This window comes from Anser cygnoides, chromosome 5 (assembly GCF_040182565.1).
Source record: "Anser cygnoides isolate HZ-2024a breed goose chromosome 5, Taihu_goose_T2T_genome, whole genome shotgun sequence".
NCBI classification, from domain to species: Eukaryota; Metazoa; Chordata; class Aves; order Anseriformes; family Anatidae; genus Anser; species Anser cygnoides.
In genome coordinates this window covers 13,093,120-13,105,306 of record NC_089877.1, presented here as the reverse complement: position 1 = coordinate 13,105,306, position 12,187 = coordinate 13,093,120, and the positions used below count along the sequence as shown (strand labels likewise).

At 38.9% G+C, this 12,187-nt stretch overlaps 1 protein-coding gene across 1 annotated transcript in view; it reads left to right on the top strand.

Annotated features, from left to right (window-relative positions):
• Window positions 1-358: 358 nt before the first annotated feature.
• C1QTNF4 (C1q and TNF related 4) overlaps window positions 359-12,187 on the top strand; it is a 37,408-nt gene continuing 25,579 nt past the window's right edge. The window contains exon 1 of the mRNA XM_013193635.3: window positions 359-452. The gene's annotated coding sequence lies outside the window, so the exon portion shown is untranslated. The remainder of the gene's footprint in view (window positions 453-12,187) is intronic.

The window sequence follows — 12,187 nt, the reverse complement described above, 5'->3', positions numbered from 1 at the left end:
TTTTGAAAGACTAATCTTTTATTAATACAAGTTACATTAAAAAGAAATAAACCTTGCAACAAGAGAAATATTATGTACGTTAAAAATGTCCAAAACCATAAAAAGGTTGCTCTAAAATTATTTTAAATTAAACATGAGAATCTAACAAAGATAACTGTGATCAACTTTCCTTCTGTGAAAATGGCAGTTAAATTTTTTGATGGACTCCTGCCATCTACTGCATGATGTAGGAAATGCAGCATAAAAATGTGAAAACCAGGAGAAATCTACCTGCTGACAGTTCAATATAAAAATAGTTCCTATTTTATAATAATTCCAATGCTTAAATACCCTGCATGAAATGTTTTCTCTATCTCTGTAATTTCAGAAAACAGTTGTGCGTGTCTCATCCATTCGGTGTGTCAAAGTCACTCTGGAGCCGTGATGTGAAACCAGGTGAAGGCTGAGGAAAGGTAGGAAACCGTGCACAGTCTTTAAAGCTTCACAAGTCCTGGGGAGAACAGTAATCTCAGTCTATACTTGGGGCTAAAAGCTTTGCAGACTGCCTGCACCTGATCTGTTTCCCACTGTGAGTTAGCAGTGTAGTCTGGACCAACCTGTCTTGAGGGCGGAACTTGGAGAACCTTTAAGGTAGCAAGGCTGGTTCAAGCTGCGTATCTTCATTTAGCACTGGAGACAGAGCATGCAGGGGAAAAGGAGTCCTCTTCTTTTGCTCAGAAAGCTGATAGAGTTTGATTCCAGAGATCTTGCTCTAAGCAAGCTTTCATGCTACATGTTTTCTTGTCTCCGAAATGTGTTGACTGTTCAGGGATGCGCCTTTAAAATCAGTTAACATTTGTTTGTTCGGGAAACCATTGCCCCTGCGAATTCTGTTTTCAGGAAACAAGGCAACATCCATATACTGTTTGGACCCACACTATCAAAAGAAATGGCATTCACCGTGGGTGTCCAGGATCCATTTTCATAATATTTTGCAATCTAGCTGGTGATGATCCAGCCTAATTCCCTACTCTTCAGCACATTTTCAAATTCCTGTGAGCAGCCTTTCCGGAACTGTCCTTACATGACATAGCAGTGACAACCATTCACCCTCAACCAGCTTTAACTGATAGCTGTTATGAAAGACAGAAGATAGTGTCCAAGGCTGATAGACTGATAACCACCCAGATAAGCAAGCAGAAGGATGCAACAGGACCTCTGCTGCCTGTATGCAAAGTGCTGATGAAAGGACATCTGCTTCCAAAGAAAGATGCTATATGAATTAGGTGTCTCCTGTGCTGATAAAGCTACTTGCGGTCTGCCATGGCCAGTGCACTAATAGGCTTAATAATATCACCTAATAGCATTAGCTGTTTGGCCTTAGTTGCCTCCTCTGAAAACATGCTCTAAGTCTTTGGATGAAACCTCAAAATATTTAGCCTGACTACATTTCCTAGCCCACTGATTCATTTAGAAAGGATTACGGTCTGGACACAACTACAGATGTGGTTCTTCTAGTTTCTTAAAGCAGGTTTAGAGTCTGTTGTAGGCTCCTGGCTTCAGCAAAATGAGGCTCCTACAAGCACAGGATAAAAAAGCATTTAATGGGTCATGAAGTCTTTGCTGTTACCCATAGCCTTGTCAGAAAATCCTGTGAATAAACTCCTGTAGTTCTCTCAAGACTGAGAAAAAGAGAGAGATCAGAATTTCTTACCTTCTGATTTCCTTAATATTTTAAATTTCCTTTGCCATGGTGGCATTTTAGACTAAATTTTAAATAATTGATTAATAGCTCACTTTTTCTATCTAAATGAGTTTCTAAATGAGAAATCCAGTACTGAATCATTTCTAATACCCTAATTTGTAAGGCCATCTCCAAGTTAAAATTCGTTAAATGAAAATTCAGTAATTACAAGCTCCTTTATGTATACTGTCCATAAAATGTCAGCGTTTCAAGTTTTTAATCAGACTATAAGCCTTTTAAATTCTGTAACTGCATAAAATTAATAGCAATTCAAGAGCCATTGGTGGAGCTTGGCTTGAGACCTACTGACTAGACCTTATATCATTGGGAACTGGTCACTACTATGCAAATCAATTTAAAATACACCAACATGATAAAAATTGAATATTACTCAGAAGTTAGCTACTGCTTGGATTCAATATATGAAATTCAAACAAGAACAACTTCAGAATAGTATATATGTATTAGTGTTGCAGTAGAGTGTGTGTCTGAGCACATCTGCCTGCACAAAATTCTTGCTGACCTCTAGTGACGGGAGCATTTCAGATCAGGTCAAGTCTCATAAATTTGCAACTCCTTTACCTGAGGAACTTGAGGACTGAAAAAAAAAAAAGTCAGAGCAAGTTCACAGTAACTTTCCTGCAATTCAAGAGGTAATCTGTTTGCTTTGAGATTCCTAGAAGATTTGGATGTCATTAAGGGCCATCCATTAAGTATAAAACATGTTTTGCATTTTTTACTCTTTCTTCTGAACTAAAGGACCCTAAAATACGAGAGAAGCCCCAGGAAAAGCTCTTGGCTTGCCACCATTTTTGCAAAGTTGTTCTACTAGCAGCAAAAGTAAAAGAATTGTGTCCCCAGATTTTCTTCCATTCTTTCACTCCTTCAGTACCCCCAGATTGCTTCTCAGTTTTCTACTTACTTCACTGTTCAAAAGGCAGCACAGCCCGCTGGGTTAGTAGTTTGCACTTAGACTTGAGCTGCCTCTGCTCAGTAGCTCCAGGCTGACTTCCTAGCCAGCCAACACCTCTGAGATGGACGAGGGTCTGTCCCTCTCCTCACAACAACATGGTCTTTGTTGCATTGGAAAATCAGACCAAATTGTCCAGAGCAGACACTAATTTAGAGGCTTCTACCTGAATTACACCATGCTGGAATTTTCCAACAGACTGTTGGGCCAAATAGAGAATCCTAACTGGTCCTCTATTCCCTCCCCCTCTGGAAACTTCCAGGGAAAGTTGCCATGCTGCTTCAGATCAGGGTTGTGTTGGGGAGAAGTCCAGTGAGACAAATGCTCATCTCTGGCTTTCGTAGAATGTGACTTCAGAAATGTTATTACATGGACTAGTATTTGCATAAAACAGGATTTCACTCAAAATCAGCCCAATTCTAAAAGACAAAGGAAAGGCAGAGATCCATCGGTTAAATAATTCTGTTGAAAAATTTCCTTTTCTTCTGTCATCTGTCCGCATAGTTTGACAAGGAATGTTAATTGAGGAAGACATTTTAACATGTGGGAGGGATTGTGACAATTTTATGTGGCTGCACAGAGTAGGAAGAAGGCAAAGACTATGAAAGTGTGTGAGAATCTTAGCCTTTCACTTATAATACATTGAAATATTAGCATCTGACATATTTCTCTGATTTTAATACATTGAAATATTAACATCTGTTGTTTCCCCAGTTTTCTAACATGTTTTATTATGAAAAGATGGACATAACTGGAAGTTTAATAACAGTATCCCTCCCAGGTAGTCTGGACAGGTCTTGCAACACATGATGTAGGCCTGGGAGGGATTTGGGGATGTTTAGTCTTGCCCAAGAGTTCTTCACCCACAGCTCTTCATCCTTCAGCATTGATGGATGATTACTATGAAAATTGGAAAGATGAATTCAAATGTTAGATGACCTCTCAATCACCTTTTAGGAACCTGGATCCAGTGCTCATTTAGGAACTTGGATCCAATACACATCTACTTAACACAGGCTTCTGTGTTAAGTAGATGTTACTTATACTTTATTCCAAGGAAACAGCTTATGTGTAGGCACTGGAACAAAAATCCATTGTATATCAGCTGCTCAAGGGTAACTGAACTTTCTCTTAGAGTAGCTGTGAGGCAGTTTGAGATAGTTTACCCTAAACTGACTTGTGTAAATATGTATAGAGAGAGGTTTTTAAACATAAAAGGTATGAAATATTTTTTCCTAAACCAATACTGAAAATGAATTTAATGATTCAGAGCTGACCTACTTGTGGGTGTATACCATAATTTTCCTCTGAAAGAGCTCACATTTGCATATACCTCTTGGTCAGAACTTTTGAGATCTTTTCTTTTTAAACCTTTCCAGTATTTTATGAATTTTTGTAACCTATCCCAGAGCTCAGTCACTCTCTGATCAGACTCCTACCCCCCATAGCTTCTCTCAGTCCTATAAAGCTGCAACTGTACACCTCTGTGGTGATAACAAATTCCCTCACTAAAAACAGCACTCATAGAGAGTCTTTCAAGAGACACTATACATATATTTTGTACAGTTGTTCTCTCTTCCTGTTTTAGTGCACAGGATTTGATTCCTGCCAGGTCTTCCCTCATGATACCTCATGATACATATTTGTGTGTTTGTTTTATTGAGGACAAAATACATCTTCACTTTCAGAGAACTTGCTGAGTTCCTCTTCACCAACCAGAAGGAAGGGGAAAAGGAGGGAGAAGCAGGGACAAAAGGAAAGGAAAAGTGGTATTACAGACCCATTTTGTAGATGAAACATGGCAGTCTATGACTTAACCACATGCTCTTTGACAGCATGACATAGCAGCAAAATCAAGTTTGTGTTATCTAGAATAAGTTTATGTAGAGGACTGAGTCATATTTTAAGAGGTTAAGAGCTTTGACTTCAAAAGTCCTTTGTACCAGAAGCACTGCCTTCTGCTCTATTTTTAACCTTTTTTTTTTCCTTTCAAAGCAAAAGAAATTACAAAAGAAATTACATAGCCATTATACATCCCTTTTGCATTTCAGTGTGTGCCAGGGGCAAGCATGAAAGTTTCTTTCAGCATCTGATGACTCATAAGGTTGTTTCTTTGACCAGTCAGCCTTTGGCTTGACATGCTCAAGAATCAAACCAAACAGTAATTGCCTGGTTTTACAGATTTTTTTTTTTTTTTTTTTCCCCTAACAGGATGGTATTTCAGTTGGCATAGAAGTTGTCCCATAAATGGTTTTGATTTTCCATATGAGTACATTATTGGTGCTTCTAGGTGTCCACAACCACCCCACTTCTCCTCTTAAAAGAAAAATGAGAGGCATTTTGTTTTTACATTCTGCAGAGCTATGTCAGATGGACAAAGTGACCATGTGTCTGTTTCCAAAATCTAAAATATGGTCTGGCTCTAACCATCATGGTTTCATGACTAACGTTGGCCAGAGGATGTGTTACTTGGATCATGAGCTTGCACATCTGCCAGAAGGATGCCAATCTGTTTGGTCGGAAGAAAAAGGCCAACAGCATTGCCCTGCAAGGGTGACACTGCATGCGTTTCATTGTGTATTTCCAACCAGGCACCTACAGCAACAGTGAGCTTAACTCACTAAGCTTTAAAAAGTCTTTTAGACGGATCGTCTTCTGTAGTGGCAATACACGCTACATATATTAGTTTCCTGAAATTTCCACAAGGCAAGAGGAGAAAAGTTACACAGTTATGTGTTCTACCTTCAGCAGAATCTGAAACTATGGTCCTCAGAGCACACATGAAATGCAGTTCTGCAATGTCCGGGAAATAAACTGTCTCCAGATAAATCCATTGGTTGAGTCCCCTTCTTTCTTTTTAGTTCCTACACTTCTTAGATTAGGGATTGCTATCAGGGCTGGAAGATGTTAACTTTGGAAAACAGTGAAGGACAAAGAGGTGGGGTGTCTTTCCATGTTCCCTCTCGTGCTGTTTTTTATATTATTGTTTCATAATACACGGTGCTGTACCATTGATGAACTGAACTTTTCAATTAGCTGGAATGAGAAAAACAACCAAAGAAACAGCTGTAAGTAATACCTCCTTTTCCGACAGCGGATTACATTTCACTGAACTGGAAATCAAGTCAGAAACCTAGCAGATTGTGCAAATCCCCCTAGAAGTCCATTTGCACCTTTGGCAAAAGATGCCTTTGAAAACTCTTCCCTAAAGGACTTACCTCTTAGAAAGGAGAATAAAAAGGGGGGAGATGGCAAAGAAGAAATAGAAGGATGCAATGTGGGTTCTCAGAGTTATTCTTTATTAAACTTCATGTTGAAACCCACTGAAAATTGGCAAAGCTTCCAGGAAAATTTAGCAAAGAAACAGCTTGCAGTAATCTAGCAACAAGGGTTACTATGGCAATAGCAGTACACTGTGAGATTTAGTACATATAATTTTCCATGATTCATGGTATATTTTTAGCTATTTTTCTTTTTGTTCTGTCATGCAAATTGCCTTTCTGAATAAAAGGAAGGACAGAATCGGCTAGGTCTTGCCCTCAGAAAAGATAGAGAGGTGTAAGTTGGTGCTTAAGGGAAGTCTTTGTGCTCCAGCCTCATATGATCAACCATCCTAAAGAAATCTTGGGGTCTTTACTCCTACCCCATTCATCTTGTCTTGAGGCTTTAACACCACTGATTGTTCCCCGCTTCTTGAATTCCTTCCATCCTTTATTCCCCTTAATTTCCTTCTCCAATTCTTCTCCCCCTAGTTCACAGTCTGAACCCTACAAATAATTTTTCTCTCTTCCTTCTTTTCCAGCTATTATCCAAGATAATTCTTTTCAATACCACCATCTCTTTTCTTTGTGGCATGGTTTCTACACAGGCATTCTAAAACCTGGCTCCTAGCTCCTCGCCCCCCTCCTTCTGTGCAGTCCTCTCTTTGGCCTCTTTGTGGCTTGCTCATAGCCTGATCTGATCAGGAGTTTAATGTTCTTTTATTCTCAACCACACTGATTCAGTCACTCTCCTAGCATTTAGATAAGCACCATGATTTTTGTATGGCTGTGATGTGCGAGCTGTTACCCTTTGTTTACCCTCATAATATCTCTAAGATCTGGCCCCCTGTTCTTTGACCAAATGTCAAAAACTGTCATTTGAGGCCTTTTCTTCTACCACATCTAGAGTCTCAGCTCCTGGGCTGCACGTGCTCAGTCATTCAAAATATTGATGAATTCATGATCTTCCCCATGCACTTCTTCAATTACTAGTCTCCTCCTCCTCTGCTGTGACAGGTTCCTTAGCTGCATCAGCTTAGAACAAAGTGTCCTTCTCTATATTGGTACTTCTGATCATCCCCTTCACTTTACCACTGTCTCCAACTTTTGTTATTGTATTCCACAACTTGTACAGGTGTCTCAGTGCTGTGTTACATTGACCCAGAATATCTCCTTTAACTCCCCTTTTGCAGTTCACCTCCACCACATTGTATGAAACAGTAGCATCTTAGTACTGGTTAGGCAACCAGAAAACTGCACAGAATCATGGGCAATCACCAGAACATGCTCATGCTATTATTCCTTGACCTTCCTTACTCTTCACCTCTAACCATTTGTTTGTTGAATTCATTTAATTATTGTCGCTAATTGGATTCTCAGTGTTTTAAGAGTGGGACTGTCTGCCTGCTATCCCCTTTAGGTATACAGCTCAAAAGAAATTAAGCTCTTTGAAGCCTCTATAAACATTGGAAGGAAGGCATAAATTGAAGAAGTGACAAAAATGCTGAAAAAGAGCAGTTTTTTAAGTTAGTAAAGGCTGGGGAGGCTTACAAGGATCTTTGGAAAACCTAGTAAAGGATCAGAATGTAGATATCCACTATTCACAACTCCTCCTGATTTTAGTATTAGCTTCTAGTATCGGCATACATAAGTACAAATAAACACATACAAAATAAGAAAATATTCTTAACAATGAAAAGTTAAAAACATACAGAAAAGTAATTTTGCCAAAGCAAAATATAATTATATAGCTAAACTTCCTGCTATATTTACAGGAAAAAAGCTGCCTGCTTGTTTATGTATATTAATGAGTTTATGTACATTCGTGTTTATGTATATTCATTCAAAGGCTCACAGTGCCTCGTCTCAAGACACAGCTGATCAGTAGCTGGGGCTGTGGTGCAGTGTTGCATAATGCAAGTATATGACTTTGCAAGATGTCATTTTCCTTTCCAGCATTTCTAGGTTTGTTTTTTTTCTATGTTCAGAAAGTAAAGTATTTCAGATAAATACACTCTTTGCATGTTTTTTACACCATATAGGACATATTAGATACAGTCATGGTATAAATATAGCAATACAAATTGTCTTCTGTCACAGAGGATACTGGACTAAAGATGTCCTCGTCTGTTCTGTGTTAACGCTCTTGTGTTTCTCAAATTAAGTTTTTCTTCTCAGTGAACCACTGTGATGCATGGCAATATGGGCATGAGGTAAAGTCAAAGGAAAAGCTTCCCAGCTCTGAGAAACCATGTGTGTGTGAGAAAGAAGGAAAGAAGGAATGCCCCATCCCTCAGAATAGGTGATGGGTGCAAAACGCAAAGAATGGGAGTTCCTCTCTCAAGAATCAGTAGTACTGGGGCTCCATCATCTTCTCTGTAGTCCCAGCAGTCTCCCCTGTTTCAGCAGGCTTAGCTGGGTGAAGGCTTTGCTGTGCTCCAGGCAGCACTGCGGGATGGGAGCTTTCCTCCAGTCCCCAGCACAACTGCCCTTCTGTGAGGCCCAGTGTCTGACATCCATTACAGCTGAGAGACTCAAGACTTTAGTTCACAACGGGCTTTGTGTTATCTGATACTACCAGATTTCTCTTTTCCCCTTTGGTGACTGTGAGTGCTGCTTTCTGGCTGCAGACTATTTCTTTGGGTTTCTTTGTAAATGTGCTCAAAGACCTTTGGTTATTAATGCAGGGTTCTACAAACAATTATTAATGATATTGTTATTGTTCTACAGCTAACATAATTAATGTTATATTTGTAAGTAAATGCCATTATTGTAATTTCAGAAACGTCTCCTGTTCCTGCAGCTATCACACAACACTTTCTGCTACCAGGAACTAGGACTTTTTAGGTAGAAAACCCATATTTACTCCCCATGTTTTACCAGAGAAGCATCAACACCTCTGACAAGAAAGCAAATACGGCATGTTATAAAAAAGGTGTTTGAACTGTTCAGCCTGTTCTGGATGGCTTGCCAAATACAATATTGCTGTATATTGTATTTACTACTGCTGTTTCTAAGCTGTATTCCCTGCACTATCCAGTAGATGATGCTAATGTATTACAAACTAGTCTCTGTTCAGTTTTTACCCGAGGAAAGATGATGATGGCTTCAAAAGTGTATTTCTGTCACATTCCAGACATTTTACAAAATTCTGTGATGCTCTCTTTAATTCTTGTCTTTTCTAGTATGTGCAATCTGGAGTTTCAGAATATGTTATTCTTCTGAAGCAGTTTTGTTACTAAGGTCACCTCTTTCATGTACCTACCTATCAATCCTTCATAACTGTCTGGTATTCAAGTCAGTCTGACATGTTTGACCAGTTTCAGAAGTCCATTGCCATCTATTTACCATCTATTGTCATCTTTTACCATCGCTTTGCTATCTATTTACTCATATTTTATGATGTACAACATTAGGCTTTGTGCTGTGTCGACATTTTTTCCTGATTCCAGTCTGCAGTAAATACGTGAAACCAAATCCTTGCACTACAACAACAAAAGCAAGAAACGGAAATAACATGTTCCATTCATATACATAAAGAAAAGGGCAAAACTGAGTTTCCATGAATCTTCCAAGATTCTCAGCTTTTCTAATCTTATTCTCTAGCATAAGCATACCTTAATTATAGACTATGGGAGGAAGCTATATAATCACCTCTCCTTTGCAATGGATTCTGATTTTCTTACACAGAGAGACTTGCTGCTAATTTCACAAGAAGTCTCTTTAAGGATCTTGGAATTACTGGCAGAATGATCATGCTCCTAATCATATATATCAGAATCCAAGTTTTTTTCAAACAGAGAAACATTGTCTGTATGGCATTTATAGGAATTATTTACATTTTGCTGCTGAAAGGAAAATAGAGTTTAAAGAACTGGTTTGCCAAGACGGATGCAGAAAAAACTTGATCTCTCTCTGCTTGCCTGAGTCTCAACCTCATTCTCTGAAGTGGTGGGATCCTAGCCAGCCCCCTCCAGAAGCTAGGCAGCTAGTTAATATTTCTCCTGTGCTAGCAGACTAGCACTTGTGGTCCTTCCAGCCATTGGATCCTGATGTAGCTGTTACCTGCTTTCTGAATTGACACACCACTAGAAGGAGACAAGCCAAGAGGAACAAATCCTGTCTTCCGAAGAGGAAAGAAAGAATACAAAAGAGGGAACTGAGCTACCTTTCTTTGCCCTTTGTTTCTTTCTCTGTCTTTTTTTAAGCTTTTCTCCCCTGGGAAAAGTATGGGCACCTGAGGAGATGGAGAAAGAACTTTCTTGCTTCCTGCAGCAAGCAGGTCTGATGTCTGTCCTTTCCAGATTGTGAGGCTAATTAGACCATTTGGCTTTTCTTATACTTTTGCCCCCAGGAGAGATGAGTTATATGAGAAAGTTGGAGATTCTCATGTCATTCTGCAGCAAGCTCAAGGACAGGCAAAAAACATTACTGATAATTGTATTGCAAGAGTTGGCAGCATAGAGGAGATCTAAGAATAGGCCACCCAGACGGCAGCTGGGGCATGGAGTAGACTTAGGAAATGCATGATTCAAGGCGTAGGCGTTAGGGCTTGCGTGTCTTAATCTAACACCTGGGCAAAAAGTTCCAGAACACATGAGTATATCAGCATAAAAAGCTTCAGCAGAAGCATATTTAGTCATGCAAGGCATACAGGCTGAATTGCAGGGTTAGTTGTTGTGTAGTAATTAAAGCAAAGAAAAATAACTAATCAACGGGTGAGCAAATTGTTTTAACAGAGAACATAAAAGGAGTCATCTGATCATTTTCTATTTCCCTGGCATCAATCACCGACAAATACATCTTTGTCACCATGTTCAAGGAGAAGAAGAGAAGAGAGTGAGAGACAGAAAGAGAAGGCACAATGCTTCAACCAACAACAAGTCCTCTCTCCTGGACTGGAACTGCTTGCCTGGCCAGAAGTATGCCTTAGATGTGGTTTTGTATTGTGCGAGTCCCTTTGGAGGTAAACTTCATGCAAGTGTGTCAGAAGACACTATATTAAAATGTTGGAGAGAAATTGTTCACAAAATAATAATTTTTATTGATAGGTACTGAACACATCTCTAATAATCCAAGTACGGTCCTGTCACATTAAATAGCCAAATCGGCAGTCTAATAAAAAATACGTGCTTTTTTCCCACAATGTGCTGTTGTATCAAGAGCTGGAGGCATAACAGAAGTATCTGTACCTTGGCACATCAGATGTGTCTAGGAAGGAAGGAATGAAGGAAGGAAGGAAGGAAGGAAGGAAGGAAGGAAGGAAGGAAGGAAAAGGAAGGAAAAGGAAGGAAAAGGAAGGAAAAGGAAGGAAGGAAGGAAAAAAAAGAAAAAAAAGGAAGGAAGGAAGGAAGGAGAAAAGAGAGAAAAGAAAAGAAAAGAAAAGAAAAGAAAAGAAAAGAAAAGAAAAGAAAAGAAAAGAAAAGAAAAGAAAAGAAAAGAAAAGAAAAGAAAAGAAAAGAAAAGAAAAGAAAAGAAAAGAAAAGAAAAGAAAAGAAAAGAAAAGAAAAGAAAAGAAAAGAAAAGAAAAGAAAAGAAAAGAAAAGAAAAGAAAAGAAAAGAAAAGAAAAGAAAAGAAAAGAAAAGAAAAGAAAAGAAAAGAAAAGAAAAGAAAAGAAAAGAAAAGAAAAGAAAAGAAAAGAAAAGAAAAGAAAAGAAAAGAAAAGAAAAGAAAAGAAAAGAAAAGAAAGAAAAGGAAGGAAGGGACAACCTTTTATAGAAGTCTAAAAGAAAGGGAAATGATTGAGAAAACACAGGCCATAGAGAGGGGTTGCCTTTGGCCCTGGCAGGCAAAAGAGCCATTGAACTGAGAGAAATACTGAAGAGCTGGATCTGTTTTGTTTTATCTTGAACTTTATGCACCCTGGAGAAGGGCAGACTTTTTATGTAATTGACAGGAATTTTAACACCCGAGTACAGCTGGTTGATGAGAAGAAAGCTGCTGGTTGCTGTAGTTTGACTTGATAGAATTTGTCAGGAATGGCTTTGCTTGCTGTGATGAGTAAGCATGGGAGACATTTCATTGCTACTGTGGGGGCTGTTTTTAATTCACTGTAGACATTTCGGTTGGGAAGCTGAGCTTTACGGGCCATTGTATTTAAGTAATTTGGAACAAGAGTTTGGAGTATTAGAGGGAAAGCTGGGTTTACAATATGTTAATAAGCAGGAAGAAACGTTGAAGTCAGCCTGTATAAAGCTTTGTTTGGAGCAATACTCATAGCCTTCCTGTAAGCT